This window comes from Adiantum capillus-veneris, chromosome 7 (genome assembly GCF_014529385.1).
Source record: "Adiantum capillus-veneris isolate H3 chromosome 7, ASM1452938v2, whole genome shotgun sequence".
In the NCBI taxonomy this organism is placed as follows: Eukaryota; Viridiplantae; Streptophyta; class Polypodiopsida; order Polypodiales; family Pteridaceae; genus Adiantum; species Adiantum capillus-veneris.
The window spans coordinates 137,626,980-137,649,029 of NC_140937.1; positions in this window are offsets into that span (position 1 = coordinate 137,626,980).

A 22,050-nucleotide genomic window follows, 5' to 3' on the forward strand; every position below is an offset into this window, starting at 1 on the left:
ATAATGAATTCTTTGTATGTTTTGACAGTGGTCGATGACAGGACGTGATCCCACACCGTACGAGCGCGAGTACGCAGGCAGGAAGGGCTTAAATGCCCAGATGGACATTCTCAGTTCTCGCGGCGGCATGGTTAGTATTAGGGTTTACTCTTTTCTATTTTTTGTATTGTTTTATAAATGTCGTTATATGTTTATACTTACTGAAAGCTGTCTTATTGTCTTTTTTTGCAGAATCCGACAGATACGCCGCTAGGACGCGATGAAACGTCTGACAAGACGACGTCAGTTTAGCCGTAGCTAGATAGCATTAGTTTAGGGTTTCTCATAGCTTATGTATCATGAGACGGATTTTATACGTCTTTTTGAACCATGTATATTATTACATTTGTCACTGCAATTCATTTTGCCAATCAATTCTTTATGCCTATGATGTTGTACAATTGTCATTATTACATTTTCCAATCAATTCATTTTGCCTATGATGTGTACAATTGTCAATTTTACGCTTGTCAATTTTGCAAACAATGCATCTTGTGGGTGACTATTTTGGGTCTATTATCTACCCTTGTACTTTTTTTTAAAAGTGAATCAAGTACAATATGGTTGATGGGTGGCAGGGCATTCAATGCCCTGTCACCAAAAAAAATTTCTCTCGGGCGTCGCTATTTATGGTTGTGTAGCGTCGCTATGAGCGTCACTATAGACTTCTGTGTAAACGTTGCTATAGGCGTCGCTATGAGCGTCTCTATATAGCGACGCTTATAGCGACGCCTATAGCGACGCTCTCGTAGCAACGCTATTAGCGACGGTTTTAGCGACGCCGGGGGTTATAAAAACCCAGTGTATTTCCGTCGCTAACAGCGTCACAAGAGCACACAACCTCTTGTAGTGATATCCAAGCCTTTGAACAATATGTTGATATGAAGGATATCAATAAGGAACCATATCCTTCTAGTTATGTCTGGTAAAATCAGCTCTATCCTAACCTCTACTAGAAAAGCTCTAACAATTCCCTCTTTTTTCCATGTTCCTATTGTTGGCCCCATAGTCCAAGTTTTCTAACATTGTCTCTTTCTTAGTTGGTTAGAGCTATCATTGACACATCCTTGCCTTTGTTAAAATGGTGCATTTTGATTTTCTGGTTGTTCCATAAGTGTCCACATTCTTTAGAGTAGGTACACTGGCATATTTTGTACCTTGTCTAATGAGTGTTCATAGGTCCAATATGTTGATATGAAGGATATCAATGATGAACTAATGCTTTATAGTAAGTATGCTGGTATTTTGTGCATATTTCTAATGAGTGTTTCCGCTGTACTTACTATAAATCATTTGGACACTTTTGTAGCAATTGAAAAACTACAATGCACCATTTTAAGGAAGGCAAGGATGTGTCAATGATAGCTCTAACAAGCTGAAAAAGAGATAACTTTAGAGAACATGGACAATGTGGCCAACAACAACAGAAACATGGCAAGAAGAGGGCATTATTAGAACTTTTGTAGTAGAGGATGGGGTAGAGTTGATTTTACCATACGTAATTTCAAATGTTATTAATGTCGTAAGTACAAAAACTTTACACCTCAATGCCCAAATATTCAAAAAGTTGAAGTGGAACTGCACAAGGTGGCAAATCCCATTTTGGTGTGCATAATCATCGAGTACTAGAGTTGTCACGGAGAGCTACTGGATGAGTTTTCCACTCAAACAAAGCAAAGTTAAGAGGCTCAAAAGTGGAAGAAGTAGAGAGCCATATAAAAGACCAAGGAAAATGTCAAAGAAGTGGATGAATGGAAAGAACAAAGGACACCAACAGCTAAGATCATTGAGGGTCTAACAAAAACGATGCAAAAAGATCGGAATGCTCAATTTTGAGAACTAGTCAATAGATTTTGTAAAGGATTTAAAGGATGTGGCCCGAAAGGAATCCCATCTAAGTAATCTAATAAGGGTGGTACTAGAAAAGAAGCCAATGCCCATCAAAAGGCTCAGAGGAGTACTTGAAAAAAGATAAATAGCAAGTCAATGTGGACTTGATCAAAGCTGATAGAATAGATATAAGTACAAAAAATGTTCAATAACAAAAATTTAATTCCCCACAAATGGGTCCACCAACTAAGAGATGCAAGAGACCAACAAAGGAATGACATTGAAAGGATAGCTATCAAGAAGGGGGATCATATAGCTCAAACAATATCTCTAGGAATGAATAGGATCAAATTTATGTCAAGGCCTATGAGAAAATCTAGCGGATAATTATTGAAGTGGATGACATCAAAAGAACATTGCCCAACGCTGCCAGTATTATCAGGAAAAAAAGGAAACAAGAATTAGATACAATGAAAGTGGAGAACACTAAACATACAAGAAGTTCAATGTGTAGGTGTGATGTTTAATTTGACTTTTTCTCTCTCTACTTAAACATCTATTTAACATTAATCATGGATTCTATGTTAATCTCTACTTTAACACTAGGTTGGTAATGGGACACTTTTATGTCCTGTTAAGTGACCATTTTCCTTGAATTATGTCAAGAGTTTCAAAATGGATTTTGAGGTGCTATCTATCTAGAAAGTTGTCTCATGAGCTGAAAAAAACTCGACATTTTTTTGGAATATCAATTCCATCTTTAACCTTGTCCTTGCACAACATTTCACAACCCAAACTGTGTGAGAAAACGAGTCCTGTTTTTGGCTTTTTTCAACTTTTTGCAACTATACCACTCTAGAATTCATGTTTGTGAGGTCTATAATGCTAGAGAACTATCTTTAGTAGTCCTCAACATGTCCTGATGCTTCTAGGGAGAAATAAATGTTAAAGTTGTAAGTTATGACCAAATTACAAAAATTGTCAAATCCTGTTTTTTAGCCAATTTTAGCTCTTCTATGATTTTTTTGGTGACTTTCATAATATCCAAATGCAGTTTTGATTTTATATGTCGCATATTGTAACATAAAGCTAATATTCCTTGAGTTTTACGGCACCTAATACCCTATTTTGCATAGTAGACAACGATGGTTGATTTTTTCAATTATAGAAGAAAACAAAACATTCTAGTATATCAAGTATAGCTTTTTCAATATTGTTAGTTTCTTGTGACAACTACATGCATTTTGTAGGTAGTAACCATATCTAGTCATGAGGATCAAATTTGGCTAGATATTGAATAGTTTCTATGGGATTCCACAACTCATAATGTTGAACCCAGTTTTTTCATGTTAATTTGTTGTATTTAGCACTTCATATTTGTCCCCAAGGTTCCCCTTGGTAAGAGATGTATTATTCTTTTGACATGATGCATGGCTCCTTATGAACCTAAAGGACAATAGGAAACTAAGAAAACATGCATATATTATTTGTATTGAGTGTGGCTATAGAAACTTTGATGATAGGTTTGCAGAATGGTAAAAATTCAACTTTTTTGTACCTATTTCTTTTGGCAAAACAAAAAATAGTGAGTGAGAAGCAATCATATGTTCTGATCACCAACCCATTGAAGTTAACTAGGGAATTTATCTCAAGTCCTACAAAAATCCCTAATCTTATTTTTATGCAACAAAACGTAAGAAATGACTGTTTTCATGAAAATGTACTGGTCCGTCAACTTTGGAGGCTTGGTGTGACCAAAAGATGAGAAATTTTACAAGTTTCTTATTTTTTCCATGTGTAGTAGGCCTTGAACTATAACCTCATGAAAGGATTTTACAAAATGAGTGGATCTACTATGGTTTTGGAGGTTTTTTTCAAAACCCTGAAAGGACACTTTTATGTCCTGTTAGGTTACCAACCTAGTGTTAACATTAATTAACATGAACCATTAAATTTATGCTAATTCTCTTTCTCCCTCTCTTTTCCTCTCTCCTTTGTCTCTCTCCCTAATTATAAACCAAGCAAACAAGCAAGTATCTATGAACTAATCACACGCCTACAACAATCAATCAAAAAAGCAAAGTGAGGGCAATTGAGCAAGAAAGAAGCACCTACATCAAGCATGAAAGCGGTACAAAATCTTTGAATCTAACGTTTCTAATGTGTGTGTGTGTGTGTGTGTGTGTGTGTGTGTGTGTGTGTGTGTGTCGGTTTAAGAGAATGGGGAGGGGGGATTTTGTAAAATCTTACGTCTTGTGTTCCTCTAGCATTCGAGTCTTCTTGCGGTCTTCTTGTGTAGAGCCCTCTTGCGGTCTTCCCTCTCCTCTCCAACGATCGTCAAGTGATGGAGTGCTCCACCAAAGATTGATGTGTGTGTGTGTGTGTGTGTGTGTGTGTGTGTGTGTGTGTGTGTGTGTGTGTGTGTGTGTGTGTGTGAAGGAGAGAAAGTAAGAGAGAGAGAGAGAGAGAGAGAGAGAGGTGAGCTTTGAGAGGGAGATAAGGAGAGAGAGGGATGTGAGCTTTGGGAGGGAGAGAAGGAGAGAATACATTTACAGGTACGATGGTGGTAGGAGTATAAGAGCAAGGTATGCTGCAAAAAACACGGCATATCGTGCTCTCTTTCTTTTTGAATATTTTTGAGGTGATATAAGCAATAATAATCACAGTAATAAACGTGGTAGCATTTAATTTACAAAATAAATCCTTCCCGCAACCCTCTCTCTCCTTTGGCCACCCCATTTCTCTCTCTCTCTCTCTCTCTCTCTCTCTCTCTCTCTCTCTCTCTCTCTCTCTCTCTCTCTCTCTCTCTCTCTCTCTCTCTCTCTCTCTTTACAAAACGTGATAAAGGGATGCGGTAAATGCTTTGCAAGGTTTATAGTGTCTTGAGGGTAGAACTCTTGATCCATGGAGGATTCATGTTGATCTCAGTGATAGGTGCAGACTTAAAAGTAACACTACCATCCTTCTTGTTCAAAATAGTTTTCCACAAGGCTTGCGGCCATGGCTCTTCCATTTCTACAATTTGGATCATCACTTGTGACTTTGATTCATCCATGGTATTAGCCACTACCCTATTGTCCAATGGTCTTTCTATCTCAAATTTCTTGTGATCATTGAGTTTTTCCTCTTTGATTGTGCTCAATTTTCTCGTCACTTATGTGGATTAACACTTATTTTCTAGGGATGTTTTGTTTTTCTAGCTCCATTAGAGCTTGAGGTGTCTCCATGAGCCTTTTGCACATTTCTAGTATCTATTTCTCAACTTTAGGATGTGGATATGTCAGTCATCTATGTTCCAGTGTCTGATTGGTTTTCAATCAGGCTTCAAATGTCTGTAATAGATCTTCTAAGAATTCTATAACTTTGTCTACTAGGGCTGAACCTCTTGGTGATATCTTGGTTAATATTGGCCTTTAATTTGATTGTTAATTTCCTTTTCATGCGTTAGCTATTCCTTGGCTTGTTACAACTCTGTTTCTAAGGTAGTTTTTTCTCTTTTGGCCTTTTTTCTTTCATTTTGTCCCATTTTGCTTTCCATGATTTTCTTTGCTTTTAATCTCAAATAGGCAATTTGTTTTTGTTCTCAATAAGTGTGTTTCTGAGAGATTCTTGAGCTTGATTTCTAGTCACCACATTTATTGGAATTTTAGGCTCAATCTTTGATCCACTTGAGTATGGAAAAATCACAATAATATTTATCTTTGCTTTTCCTTTTATTTTTTCAATATTTTTGGTAGATACAAAAGAACATGATAAATTACACATCCATCATAGAACAAAAATCATTTTACATGAATGTCCTCGTGTGGATAAATCGTTGCCCCCAATGATTACCTCCACATTCATAGCATTGACCTACTAGCTCAGATGCTTTTGGAACCGCCATTAGCTATCCTAACCTAGGAGGATGACTTCTAGGTTTATAGTTGTGGTTTGGTATGAACATGAGTGTGTTTTTGTCCATTGTATAATGATTTTTTATTGGTTGTGCCAAAAAAGATGGCTTTGTAGTATCATCTGTACTAGTCCAATAAGGATGACATTTGTCAGGTAATGCAATAATCTTGGATTCTCTCTCATATGACTCAATTGGCTCTTCATAATGTGAAGTTGGTGGCAACATTCCTAGACTTGCAAGTATTTGTACCGATTGTGTGTATCTATTGATTGCTCAACTCCCTTGGGGTAGAGAAGGTTCCTGACCCAACACTAGTTGAGGCTTGCTCCCCCTTAGGTTGCATTACTCTGGCTTATTTGGTATCTTGGTAGTGACGGCAATGGTTGCACCCTCGGAGGTCCATACGGCACCCCGCGAGCCTTCCCTCACATAATTTCTACTGTAAAAACATATTAGTTTCATGGTTGGTCCATTTTTGCTCAATCTCACACCACCTTAAGATACATGATGCATTTTTAGGTGCTAGTCTAGGCTAAGTGTTACACCATTGGGTGAGATGATCTCCACAAGTTTCACATGTCCTCGTGGATTGTTATCATACATTCATGTTTGATCTTTTGGCTTGGTTCATCCTCCCAGTCACTTTGTTGAACAATTGATCAATGCTCCACATGTTTGGAGTTTGAAAATTTTTCTTTGTTGTGGATTCACTTGTCATAGAAGAGCCACCTCTTTGTAGGCCTTACAATTATCAACTAGATATAATGCTTCTCTAGTGACTTGCTTGAATGTTGTGCAAGGTTTCAAGTGCAGGTCCTTTTTGAAAGTTTCATTACTCAAGCCCTTAGCTATAAAGTGAATTGATACCCTGAAAACTCTCTCACAAGACATATCTTTATGTAGTGTTTGAAAGCGAATCAAATCTTCCTTTATGTTCTTGTTATCTTTTTGCTTGAAAGCATAGATTTGTAACATTGTACTATGCTTGATTTCCTTTTTGGAGAATTTCTCCGCAATCTCATGTAGTAGTTGTTCTATAACTGGAAAATATCTATTGTTTAAAGGTTGGAACCATGTCAATATGCTCCTTCCAATGTTGTCCCAAATCCTTTGGAGTATGGAAAACTGCAACCTTCTCAGCCCTCAAACCTTATTTGAAGAGTGAGACATGTGCATATGGATCTCCTCACCCATTGTCCTTCTTGACATCACACTTAGCTACCTAAGATAGTCACATTTGTCGTGTTTTTGCAACCATTCTCATAACTCTTGGATCTCTTTCTAGGATATCTCCAGTCTCATAACCCCCACTAGAAACTGTAGTTGGAGTTTTCTCTATAGCTCCCCCTTCACAATGCATATCTCAAGGTAAGAGGATCTCTAGTTGTATGAATCATGCTAAGAGCTTCATTCTCCCTATATGTAGTCATTGGAACCCTAAAAAATCCAAGGACCCTATCAATCTTAGCACATCAAATTATGGTTGGCTCATTGACTCAGCAATTCTCAACCTATCTCACGTTCAGTCTCCAATACAGTAGGTCTGAGCCTACTTGGAGTGACATAATACTAATGGGGTGGACCTACAAAGTATGTATATCTCTCAAGCTCTCTCCGGTCTACTGTCAATACCTTCATCCATACTTGTCAAGCGTCATCATATGAGTATTTTTGCCTTCAGTGTGTATGTAAAAACATACAATCTCTTGTGCTCTCATAGCTCTCCTAAGGTAGGCTTGTCCCCTAACGTAGGCCCTAACGTAGGGCTTGTCGCACTTGTATAAGGGCATTTGGTCACCATTATTGTATTTGTACAGCCCTACGTGGGTGTTGTCTGTGTTGACTTGTATCACTTTATTTAGTTGCCTTAGTTTTGCATTTGAAATGTCCAACCTAGGTGGCTTCTCTTTTGGATCTACATCAACCTTGTCTTTTGTTGTTTACAACATAGTAATTTTTCACAACTAGATACATTATTCCTTCATCATTAAAGTAGAGATCACCGCTATAGTCCACACGCACTAGGTCCTTGAACTCACCAAATCTTTCTAACTTCATGCAGTAGCAATCCATATCGTTTTGTAGATTTTTTGCACTTTGCTCCTCTTTAAATTGATATTTCAATTACAACAATTTCATTTTGTGTGTTGGTTGGGATGGTCTCGCTCCCATGTTAGGTCCCTCCTTAAAAGCCACTCTATTCAATCTCTTAGCTATGTAGGTAGAAGATCTCTCTGATGATGTGTTAGGGAGACTTTCCTCTTGAACAGTCCTTGATTCACACTCTCTTTGAATGAAAATATGTCTCACTTGGTCTCCTACGATAGGGTTCAATAATCTGGTAGAATCTACCTAATCTCAAACACATTAAGAAACAATGGCTCTTGAAAATCCCTAAACTATTATCTCTTTAGTCCCTTTCAAATCTTCAACTCAAAATCAATTCAAGATGCAATGCTCCATCCTTCTCAATCTCCACAACAAACACTCTATGGCTATGACTTTATAGCAGTTTTGTTAGTCAAAATTCCTAAATTGATGAAACAATTACGCTTTTGGCACAAAAGCTATCTTAGCTTGCAAAATGGAGTAATGATGTCCTAATCTAGTTTTGAAAAGACCTTTAAGCTACTTATGACTATATCTAGTTATGGTATGACTCTAGTCTCAATCTGTAATCATAGGACATGGATCACAATCCACTTACCTTAGTTGAAGAATGGGATGAAACTTTACACACAGTTTTTTCTTGGTAACTTGATGCCAAATATTTACTTTTTGTGTGATTTGAGCTAGTTCAGGTCAACTAAAAGTCAAATCCGAAGTTGCACTATACTACTTTTTGACCCTAGACAGTTTTTTCCTCTTTTGATGAGATTTTTGAATTTTTTATTTCAACTTCCTTTGGGGAGTTTTTTGTTATAGGCCTCTGCTAGAGTTCGTATAAGTCTCTACCACAAATCTCATATGGGGGACATGGATTGCGATTCATGTTCCTTCACTTTGGGTCTTGAAATTTGGTTAGCTAGTAGACTATGACATTAATATTTGGAGTCCATCCCCAAAATATTTTTGGTTTTGGACAAGGTTTCGTCAGCCAAAAGAAAAATCCCTCCGGGGTGCACTATGTAATCATGTCACTGTATAATGTGAGTTCGAAAGAAGGGGTTTTAAAATGAAAAAAATTAGGCAATTTAACAGAGATACATTAAAACAAGGGGTTTTTATATTCCATTTTTAAAAAAAAATCCAAAAATAGGGGGTCATTTTATTCATTCAAACATGTTAAAAGAGTTAATACCCCGCAAACGCGCGTTATATAGGGGGTTAATGAATGGTGAAGCCCCCGAGTAGAATCCTAGGTTTATTTTAGTGGCTTTTGGCTATGTTTTGATTTAGGCCCTTTGGTCGCTTTCTTCAAATCTTTTGCAAATTTGACTTTGGTAATATGGTTTTATATATCTCAACTACTAGCTTAAATTTTAGCCAAAATGTGAGATGAGGTACATGGATCACGATCCATGTTCCACCTCCTTTTTACAAGAGATTTTGGAGTCATCTTGTAGTCTCTCCTATTTGGAAGCTATTATAAAGTCTTTTTGGACTTGATTTAACTGCGATTTTGATCTCAATTTGACTCCAAACCTTGGTCATCATCTCTCAATTGGTCTTAGTTTGACATCAATTTTCCTTTGGGAGTAGAGATTTCATAATCACCTGATCATAGATTTTTGTTTTGTAATAGCACTTGTTTACATATTAACATGTTAACAACTTCTAATGTTCACAAAAATGCCAGTTTTAGGTGACTTGGGAACCAACCAGAATCCTACCGGTTTTTTTATTATCTTGATGGGCCCATCGAGTATCTCCAATACCCAATGGGGTCCACCGGGGTTTTCAGTAAGCCCAATGGGCTACATTTTCCTTTATATAATTGATCCCAACGGGCTCTTTGGGATATATTTCTTGACCATCTTCTCACCCAAATGTACTGAGATTTATATGGGTGGGGGTATGTACTAGTGCGAGCAACTGCACAGAGTCGTAGTGCACGGCTAGATGTGTGCATCCCACTACACAAGGGGTGCATGCGTGTGTAAGGCCATTCTTTGGAATGGTGCTTATCATGGGGCACTTGGTCGGTAACGCGACTGAGTAGTGTCTTCCTATGATAAGTATGACACATCATAGTGCTACTAGTCGGTAGTGCGACAATAATAGTATCTTTATGACGATGTCACCTTACCTTCCCTTTATCAAATGCAGGCATATGGTTAGTAACTCGGCTAAGTTATGTATTTATACAATTCCTTTTGTCTTAGTTTCGGATGGCACCTTGTTGGTAGCACAAAAAATGGTGTCATTCTCTAGTGCACGTTATATTTTTTGCATATTGTAGCATTTGGTCGGTAACGTAGACAAAAAATGTTGTAAATTTGTTTGATTTGTTGGTTTCATGCCTTGTATTGTTTTTATGTGCGTGATTAATGTGATACTTGGTCAGTAACGCAGTCGGAGTATTTCTTGGATCATAGTTTACTTCATGTTATCTTCCTCTTCAATTTGATAAACCTCTAAAATTTATAACATATCATCTAATCTCTCTCTATCTCTATATTCAAAAAAAATAATATTCACGGCATGAAATCTCTCTCTCTCTGATCTCTCTCTCTCTCTCTCTCTCTCTCTCTCTCTCTCTCTCTCTCTCTCTCTCTCTCTCTCTCTCTTATTATGAACCTATAGGCTATAAAACAATTGAAAATGCTACATATAATTCACTCTATTTAACTTTATGACAATTTCAATATAAAATAAACCTCAAATATTGTTTTCAGTGTACGACATGAAGTAATTATGAAGGATTGACTCAAATTGTAGTCTAGACCTCTATCTCTCTCTCTAAAAATATAGATGGCGTTAAAAATCCCTAAAAAGCTACTCTTTGTTACTCTATTTTCAAGATTTCAAAATCATATGCATTAGGAAGTGGATGGGATATAGGAGGGCCTCTTTATTTGGCAGTTTAAGGGAATGCTTAACACTAGGTTGGTAATGGGACACTTTTATGTCCTGGGACACTTTCATGTCCTGTTAAGTGACCATTTTACTTGAATTATGTCAAGAGTGTCAAAATGGATTTTGAGGTGCTATCTGTCTAGAAAGTTGTCTCATGAGCTGAAAAAAACTCGACATTTTTTTGGAATATCAATTCCATCTTTAACCTTGTCCTTGCACAACATTTCACAACCTAAACTGTGTGAAAAAACGGGTCCTGTTTTTGGCTTTTTTCAACTTTTTGCAACTATACCACTCTAGAATTCATGTTTGTGAGGTCTATAATGCTAGAGAACTATCTTTAGTAGTCCTCAACATGTCCTGACGCTTCTAGGGAGAAATAAATGTTAAAGTTGTAAGTTATGACCAAATTACAGAAATTGTCAAATCCTGTTTTTTAGCCAATTTTAGCTGTTCTATGATTTTTTTGGTGGCTTTCATGATATCCAAATGCAGTTTTGATTTTCTATGTCGCATATTGTAACATAAAGCTAATATTCCTTGAGTTTTGGGGCACCTAATACCCTATTTTGCATAGTAGACAACGATGGTTGACTTTTTCAATTATAGAAGAAAACGAAACATTCTAGTATATCAAGTATAGCTTTTTCAATATTGTTAGTTTCTTGTGACAACTACATGCATTTTGTAGGTAGTAACCATATCTAGTCATAAGGATCAAATTTGGCTAGATATTGAATAGTTTCTATGGGATTCTACAACTCATAATGTTGAACCCAGTTTTTTCATGTTTGCTGCATTTAGCACTTTATCTTTGTCCCCAAGATTCCCCTTGGTAAGAGATGTATTATTCTTTTGACATGCTCCATGGCTCCTTATGAACCTAAAGGACAATAGGGAACTAAGAAAACATGCATATATTATTTGTATTGTGCGTGGCTATAGAAACTTTGATGATAGGTTGCAGAATGGTAAAAATTCAACTTTTTTGTACCTATTTCTTTTGACAAAATAAAAAATACTGAGTGAGAAGCAATCATATTTTCTGATCACCAACCCATTGAAGTTAACTAGGGAATTTATCTCAAGTCCTACAAAAATCCATAATCTTATTTTTATGCAACAAAACGTAAGAAATGACTGTTTTGATGAAAATGTACTGGTCCATCAATTTTGGAGGCTTGGTGTGACCAAAAGATGAGAAATTTTACAAGTTTCTTATTTTTTCCATGTGTAGTAGGCCTTGAACTATAACCTCATGAAAGGATTTTACAAAATGAGTGGATCTACTATGGTTTTGGAGGTTTTTTTCAAAACCCTGAAAGGACACTTTTATGTCCTGTTAGGTTACCAACCTAGTGTTAAAGCTTAAGACCAAGCCTAAAAGAGAGGGCAAAACTGCCTATGTTGAGATTTTTTAAAAATCCATTTTCATATTTTGTATTTGAAAATAGTCTATTTAGTGACCCAAAACAGAGGAGGGTAAATGAATTTTGAAATGTCTTTTTCTTACCCCTCTTCTCTCTCTGACATATAAAACACTCTCTCTCACTTAGATCTCATTAAAGGAGGCACTATTCAGTCCCCTCCTGCCAAAAAATTAGATTTTCCACATTCTCTCATTGTATTTTCTCTCTAAAACGTGAACCAACTCACTCTCTCTCTCTCTCTCTCTCTCTCCATGATTCTCCCACTCCAGCTCCAAGTGAGAGCAATGATATGCTGCAGTAGCATTTATCTCTCTAAACTCATGATCAACAATTTGAATCGTTTTCTCCTTCTTCTCTCCATAGCAAGCTTCACTCGCTTGTAGCAGTGATCATTACATATCTTGTCTCTAATATGCTTGATTAGCTAGTAAAAATGTCATTTAGTTTTCTACCACTGCAAGAAATTACTAACAAGACAAGACGATATCAATTAAATGCTGATTTGGAGCAGGAGTATGCTATTGTGCGACTTGGCACATTTAATTCCAATGTTGCAGATTAACTACAGAACCTTGGATTCCTGGGTTGATGGCCATGTTTACCATGGCAATCCAATGACCAGTGCATCACCACCCTTTCTTAACATCACTGAGCTAGTGCATTTTATTGGAGATGGGAGGGACGGATACTGTTGAAGATTATATTCAACTTTCGTCCAAAGAGAAGCAAGAAAGCATCTCTTTGCTACCTATTCATCTTGCAAGAGAAGTACAGGAAAGACATTCAACAAGTCAGAGAGGAAGACAACGAGAAGACAAAGCATCTAAACGATGAGATGGTGAAGCTTAATAAAAAAGTAGAGCATTAAAAAATGGAGCAAGAGCCCTGACTAGAGAATTACGTTCAACTACAACATACTATGTGTAATATGCACCGGAAAAATCAATCATCTCACACACATTTCACTGAGCTACTACATTCTCAAGCTCAAGAGACATGCGATGTCTATGCTATCTTCAAGCAGTGGATCTCGAAAGAAATGTATCCATCAAACTCCGTAGGGATACTAATTCAAGCTTCTAATCTCTTACATTTTTTGCAAGTTGCTGTAATATGATTTCAATATGAAAGACCTTTGTTTGAACGATGATGGGAATCAATTTTGATGCTTAAATGATTGGATATACTCTACTGTAACGTATCATCAAGCCAAAGGACTTGGTGGAGATATTGGATGACCCATCCAATGCTGGCACTGCGAATGTTTTGCACCAAAAGTATTTCACTAAGCTAAAGAGCATTGTGTCGCCCCATTAAAGACTCTCCAAGGTTAGGGAGTGAACTGGAGAAAGAATACCATACCAATTTTGGCTAGACGTGACATAAGTATGATTATAGAAAAAAATGTCACATGAGGCAAGATCAGAGGATGAACAGCTATTATCCAGCATAGAGTAACTTGCCAAGGTAAGTGTGGATGAAGCTCCCATGAAGGACTCTACTGGCTCCCACTCTACAAAATCAGATGGAAAAACATCTGCAAACATGAACAAGCAATGGGAATCTTACAATTATCAAAAGCAACGTACACGGAAAAAATACAAAATAGACAATTTAAAAACTTAAAAGAGGAGTAAAATTACAGTTTGCAAAAAACCTCGATGGAGTCACTACTGTCTCTAGCTTCAGCTGTGAAGCAACATACACATGTTGCACCTTTACAAGCCTCTTGCCGTCTTTTGTTTACTTGAACTCCATGGTTCTTCCCTTCCAATGGTGTGCTCAAGAATCCATGTGTCTCCTTGATCTGGACTGCATTGTCACCCACATCATTCGTTTGAACTCCATCGCCACCCAACATCCACTATCGTCTTGTACATTGCTGCATGAAATGGAGTCAATGAAACTCTCCTAATGATGCCATGGGGAATAGTGACACAACCTACAAGAAAATACTTATGATTAGACATTGCACAACCATGTTCTCAATTGTACAAAGAGAAAGATTCTTAATGGTACACAAAGACATTTGATGGGACTTACTGCTATACTGCTCCACTTTCTTGTTGGCTTAATGGAGAAGATAATTTTGCAAAGCTCGAGAGGGAAATAGATCCTCCCTAGAGAGCTTAACACTAGGTTGGTAATGGGACACTTTTATGTCCTGGAACACTTTTATGTCCTCTTAAGTGACCATTTTACTTGAATTATGTCAAGAGTTTCAAAATGGATTTTGAGCTTCTATCTATCTAGAAAGTTGTCTCGTGAGCTAAAAAAAACTCGACATTTTTTTGGAATATCAATTCCATCTTTAACCTTGTCCTTGCACAACATTTCACAACCTAAACCATGTGAAAAAACGGGTCCTGTTTTTGGCTTTTTTCAACTTTTTGCAACTATACCACTCTAGAATTCATTTTTGTGAGGTATCTAATGCTAGATAACTATCTTTAGTAGTCCTCAACATGTCCTGATGCATCTAGGGAGAAATAAATATTAAAGTTGTAAGTTATGACCAAATTACAAAAATTGTCAAATCCTGTTTTTTTGCCAATTTTAGCTCTTCTATGATTTTTTTGGTGGATTTCATAATATCCAAATGCAGTTTTGATTTTCTATGTCGCATATTGTAACATAAAGCTAATATTCCTTGAGTTTTGGGGCACCTAATACCCTATTTTTCATAGTACACAACGGTGGTTGATTTTTTCAATTATAAAAGAAAACGAAACATGCATTCTAGTATATCAAGTATAGCTTTTTCAATATTGTTAGTTTCTTGTGACAACTACATGCATTTTGTAGGTAGTAACCATATCTAGTTATAAGGATCAAATTTGGCTAGATATTGAATAGTTTCTATGGGATTCTACAACTCATGATAATGAACCCAGTTTTTTCATGTTTGCTGTATTTAGCACTTCATCTTTGTCCCCAAGATTCCCCTTGGTAAGAAATGTAATATTCTTTTGACATACTCCATGGCTCCTTATGAACATAAAGGACAATAGGGAACTAAGAAAACATGCATATATTATTTGTATTGAGCATGGGTATAGAAACTTTGATGATAGGTTTGCAGAATGGTAAAAATTCAACTTTTTTGTACCTATTTATTTTGGCAAAACAAAAAATAGTGAGTGAGAATCAATCATATGTTCTGATCACCAACCCATTGAAGTTAACTAGAGAATTTATCTCAAGTCCTACAAAAATCCCTAATCTTATTTTTATGCAACAAAACGTAAGAGATGACTGTTTTGATGAAAATGCACTGGTCCATCAACTTTGGAGGCTTGGTGTGACCAAAAGATGAGAAATTTTACAAGTTTCTTATTTTTTCCATGTGTAGTAGGCCTTGAACTATAACCTCATGAAAGGATTTTACAAAATGAGTGGATCTACTATGGTTTTGGAGGTTTTTTTCAAAACCCTGAAAGGACACTTTTATGTCCTGTTAGGTTACCAACCTAGTGTTAATGGAGAAAGAGCAAGAAAACTATTGAGGAAAGAAATAGGGACAATGTAGCAGAAGGATATGCTACAGATCTTTAGCTTTAGGTAGAGGTGTTTAGTGAGGCTCATGGAGAAATAAAGAACTTCAGCTCGAGCAGAATGCAGTAAACTTGAGGAGGGAAAGAAGGTTCAAACTTTTGTTCTAGTGGTTTTGAGAGGGAAAAATAAAAGGAAGGAAAGAGAAGTAATTTGCAAGGTGTAGTGAAGAGAAGTGAGAGATGGTACAATAGAGAAAGAGAGGGAGGGAATGATCATCAATTTTTTGGAGGGACCCCCTTTTAGGAGAGACGGGGAGAAATTGTCAGCCACTACACAGAGAAAGGATTGGTTTTTACCCAACTATTTAGAGAAAGGTTCAATTTTTTTATTTATAAGAGAATATCTCTTTATATTTATAAAAGAGTACAAGTTTTACCACTTACTTGTAGGCCCTACCATACCCACCATTTTAGTCTACACGCCATCCACACATTTTTCCCTTCCATAATCTCCCTTTTAATCACATGGAAAATAAAGAGCCCCCCTTAGACCCCATTCCCATTCCTAATGTTGTGCAACTCTATATATTTTTTCTCCATGGAAATATAAAACAATTCTGAACATTACTTTTGTCGATCTTTAAAAAATTGGGAAACTACTCTAAATGCCTTCTAATATTCGTTCTCTTCCTCTTTCTCTCTCTCTCTCTCTCTCTAACATCTTCTGACATCCTATCCTTGATTAGCTGATTAGGAAAGGATGCTAAGAAAATATTGTGACCTTTATACATAGCAATGTTTCCGGAAGACTAGATGAACTATTTAAACCAAGCTACGAATGAAGTCATGCAAAATTTAAGAGCATTGTCATCAGCAGTCAAGAACCCAAAGCATACGTTATACTTGGTAATCTTTACTCTCCATGCATCATACCACCATAGCTTAGCCCATCTCCACCACTCATGCACCAATTTCCAATTCCAAAATACATGCTTAACGAATTCCATGTAACTGCATCTAGGACGCTTTCCATCACCCCTACCTTTTTTTATGAATCACTTGGGCAGTTGGTAGACAAACTAACAATAGCCTCCAATTGAACATCTTGAATTTGAATAAGCACTTAGTGTCATATGTATTCTAAAACACTTTAGTCCACCAAGATTATGGCTTGGACAGTGACCACACTTTATTACATTTCTCATACACATTATTATGCTACAATAGCACTTGATTATGGCTTGGATAGTGACCACACTTTATTACATTTCTCATGCACATTATTATGCTACAATAGCACCTGATAAAAGTTCTAGATTTTATCTCAACACTAATTAAGCTCATAGTCTGGCAAAGACTAATCCCTATGTCTATCCTCAGTAAGAGAGTTTAAGGATAACAGTACACTATGGATACATATACACAGCAAGTTCCAAGCAATTCTAAGTCCATGTTGTAGCTTGAACTCTCTCCTAGCCAACAAGAAAATTTTGGGACTTTGGTTCTAGTCCAGCAACAACTGATCAATGTAGCATATGCCTTTACTATGCATGGAGAGAGAGTAGTTTTTCCAAGTATCATTGTAGGACAGTTTTTAAATACATGACTCCAGAACAAATGTTCCACCCCCAAGGAGTCCCAGTATATCTACATCTCCCATTCAATATGAGCTTGGAGCATACATGTTTCTAAGATCTCACCAGAAGTGAGGATGTGTCAAACCCTATTTTAATTTTATCTGCTAAGTACAGTTTGTCCCAAGAGTTCATTTCACATGCCATGAAAATCTACCATTGAAGTTTCAATGCAATCAGTACAACTCTATCAGAGTGAATCATATGCTTACTAAGACATGCCCTTCTGGCTAAAGCATGTGTATGTAAGTTAATGATGCCAAAACCCCCTTTACTTTTAGGTTGCACCACAAAGTCCTAGGCTATCAGAGTAGCACTACTTCTGGCTTTTCCCCATCAAAATATGCCTAACCATGAGTTAAATTGATTAAGCTACTTCTAAGACCAGTCCAGCAATGGAATGAATTACATAATATGTAGAATGATTATGTCTTGTACAATTCTCATTCTGACATGTAATGGCCATTCCTCATAGTTCCATGAAGCAATTTTTAGGTATACTTTTTCCATAACCCATGCCTGTAGATGCTTTTGCATCACATTCACCCCCACAAGATAATATAGTAACTTTTTAAATTTTCTTCCATTCCAAACCAGCGCATGAAAGTTCAATGTATTAATGTCGATCAAAGTAGACTTTTCAAAGTTGACATAAAATCTTGACGCCAAGGAGAACATGTTGAGAAATGTTGTACATCTAGAAACATTACAATTGTTTTCTTGTAGAAACATAAATTTGTCATCAGCAAAGCCCTACCCCATGATTTGTTTATGCTTAACTTTCAACCCTTATATAACGCCATATGTAGATAGTTTATCCAAATATGAAAAAAAAGGATGAGAAGCTACAACATATAACAATAGACTTATTGGACATCCTTGTCTCACTGAGGCATTGATACACACTGGTTCAATTAGTCTTCCATTAACTATAACTCTAGAATATGCATTCATACCCAACAAAATAGATGCATCTACTGATTCTAGGGCCAAACCCCATCTTATCCAGCATTGTTGATATGAAGTCCCATTACACTGTGTCAAAGGCCTTAATGAAGTCTATCTATAGCATAATATCATCTTTCTTGTCTTTGATAGCATGATCATTTCCAAGTTCAACTTTGAGGATATCATCCAATATTGATCTTGAAGCGATAAATCCTATTTGTGATTTATGGATATAGTTTTTAAAGAGTGGGGCCACTCTTATGGCAATAGACTTTGCCAAAATCTTATACATTATAGCCATCATAGTGATAGGTCTCCATTGACTAAGAATTTTTTAAAATATCTTCTTAGGTATCAACTTAAGCAGACCTTGTTTCAACGAGGGGTCCATGTATTGTGTTATCCAACATGCATTTAGCAGTGAAGTAATCATGACTTTGAGTTTGGGCCAGAAAGCTTGTATAAGCTCCTTATTGATTCCACAAATACGTGGGGTTTTGTCATTACCCAGTTTTGATAAAGCATGTTTGAACTCAGCTTCCTCAAAAGGTTGCTTTAGTCGAGATGCAGTGGGATGCTCAATGTATGACTCCACACTATGCAGCAATGTCTAAATAGCTACTCGTCGAGCCTGAGATACGTCTAGAGTTTTATTCAAGATAGAGGAAAAGTACTTCTGACATTCATGCATAATATCCTCTTGTGTGTCGACAATATCCACATCTTCTTTAACAAGTGTATAAATTGCTTTTTTTTTCTAGTCAAGAGAAGAATACCTTTGACGCATCATTGCAGTCTTTTAGAGCATGTTGTCTACACAAAAAATTGTACTTTCGGACTTTCAAATTTTCCTCATTTTGAATTACATTTCTAGCTGCACCTAGTTTCTCTAATTGTTTTTGACACAACTTGTCACTTACCTGCCTCATACATGTAGCCACAATGGAGTTAGCTGTATCTACATCCCTTCTTGATTGTGCTTCTACCATTTTTCCCACAATTTTGATACATTCTTGCATACCATAACAAATTAATCAATTTATTTACAACTGTTACAAGTACAGGGTGCGGGATCAACTTGTTATTGACAATTAATGGTCTTTAATAACCTACTTGAACAGAGGTACGTGGACCATCAATCAGCTCTAACACAATGGGGAAATGATTTGAGAGGGAGACCATCACATCTACATACATATGGGCTTGGTGAGGGATCCATGCATCCTTGATAAAATACATTCGATATAGCCTTGACCAAGAGTTGGTATGAGAAAAAGCTAAATTAGGATGACTAGTATGCTCCTATGCATCCAACAATAAATTCAAGCTGACCAATTCCTCCCAAGATAATTGCTCATTTGGTCTAGCTACAGAATCTATGAAGGTTGTGTCTACAAATTAGCGGACCATATTGAAATCCCCGCCAAGAATACCAGCTTGTATTTAAATATATTGAAGCCATTCCCAGAGTTCTACATGTTCTAATTGATGGATGATCCATATATGTTAACAAGACATAAAATGCCATAGATCAATTCTATATAGAAATCTGAACATGTTCTTGATGGATGATCCAGGAGCCATTGTGGCTTAAGCTCTGCTCTGATCATGGTCATAACGCTTGCGTACCTGTTTCCTCCATAGAATACCTCATATCCTCTAACATGAAATAATTTCCCTGCTCTTTATAAATTTTATGCTCTTGAACAGAAATGATATCTAAGTTTTTCCCCAGAATCCATTGGTTGAACCTAATCATTTTGGTGGAGTCATTGGCTCCCTTGAAATTTCTGGGGGAAACTTTCATTGTGTAGTTTCTTTGACCATCAGAGCTAACTCTTTCTCAGCATCTTGCATGTTGAATCTATTTGAATGGCTAAAAAATCTTCGCCCTATTTCTGTTGAAAATGAGAATGCACCACTCTGTCTATGGTTGCTAGAGTATCTGGAGAGGGAACATCATGTAGCACATCATAGAGGCTAGGTGAACTATAGCCCGAGGCTAAAATCTTGGGCTTGAAGGTTTTCCTAGACGCTGTCAGGAGTTTTCTGGAGCAAGGGATTGCTCATATGTATATACACATGCATGGTGCATCAAATAAAGAATTGCCCATTTTCCAGAGCCAGGTGGTTACGTGGGGCCCACATGTGTACAGGTAGGACAACATGTACATAGTGCATCGATTTTCACCGATACTAGTACCAGTGTGTTTTTTCTACAATAATGACGAGTTGGTAGCACGTAAAACTTCTCGAGGAAGCTATCCGCGGGTCGACGACATGAGGTAAGCAGGTGCGTCAGATGGCATCTAGTGACGTCAGGCGATCGAATGGGTCAATATTTGCATGCGGAGAAGTACAAACACAACGTGGGTGTTTTCTCGTGAGAATTATGCAGAAATGGACCACTTTTTGGGGTCACTTCACGTGGTGGCAGGACGCATTATTGGAAAAAGCTGAGTGACAGGTGTTCGTATGGATGCAAAAAGGTGACAACTATGCACTGCGAGGTCAGTTTTTGGCCTGTTCGGGGTCCGTTTGAGGTCATCTAAAAGGCCAAGGGTTCCCAACTAATAAAGCTAAGTGTGGGAACTATAAAAAAAAAAAAAAGATCAAAAAAAACGTGGAGAAGAGAGGAGGAACAGCCGCAACTGTGTTTTTGCTCATTTTGGAGCCTGTTTTGGTCGTAAACTGCTCATCCGATGTTGGATTTGAGCACTTTGACATTGTAGACTGGGGTTTTGGGCCGTTCCAGACGCGATGTCGCTGTCTATTTTGCCAAATTCCTCACCCTTTTTCTGCTGTTTTTGCTGTGTAAGTTTCTCCTATGAATGAAGCTTCTTCTCCAATTTGTGATTGTATCTGGCATATTTTACCCATATTGTGTGAGCTATTTGCTCCATTGGTGTTGGCCCAAGCTCAATTGTATCTAAACATCAGAAATTCTCCTCTTTTGAGCTGAGTTTTTTGGGTGTGTGTGTGTGTGTGTGTGTCTGTGTGGAGTGGGCAAGTGGATAGTCTCTCTCCTCTCACTCCAGAGGTGTGTTCCCTGTCTTGGCCAGGTGTGTTGTGTAAGCCGAGTGGTGCCCCATAGTGTGTGTGTGTGTATCTTCCCAAGAGTGTGTGTCGGGTCGTTATAGAGGCGTTGTGTGTGTTTTCATCCCGCTCACATTCTTTTGGCGCCCCCACGGAGGATCTTCTTCGAGTACCTTCTGCTTCGAGATTCGGGATTACAGGTTGCATATTACAGGTTATAGGTTACAGGTTACATGTTACAGGTACAGGTAGCTGGAGTATAGTGATATACTAGCAGTGATGTCACTTGCAATTGTTGTGGGTATGCATCACTTAGCGCCTGTTTGAGCGCATTGTCTACTGGATTGTACGTTACTTGTGGAAACTGCCATTGTACGCATTTGTGGAGCCATACTTGGTTGTATTTGGCAGTCTCAGCCATTTCTGAGACTTGTTCTCGAAGATAGTCATTTCTGAGACTTGACTATACGCGATTTGCATTAGCCTTCGTGTGAGGGTCGATACCAAAAGGTTTTATTGAGCTAGGGGATTCTCAAATGTGGAGATCCTTTCGGTGATACAGGTAGCTGGAGCACCCTTTTCGTGACCTCGCCATAGGCTATGTACTAGTGAGTCCTATTTGATGCTCGGGTTCTATTGTTGACAGTTTATGCATATATATACAGTCTATATTTTGGGTTCCTACTGCTCTACTTTTGGGGAAACTCTGCCAAAATTTTTCC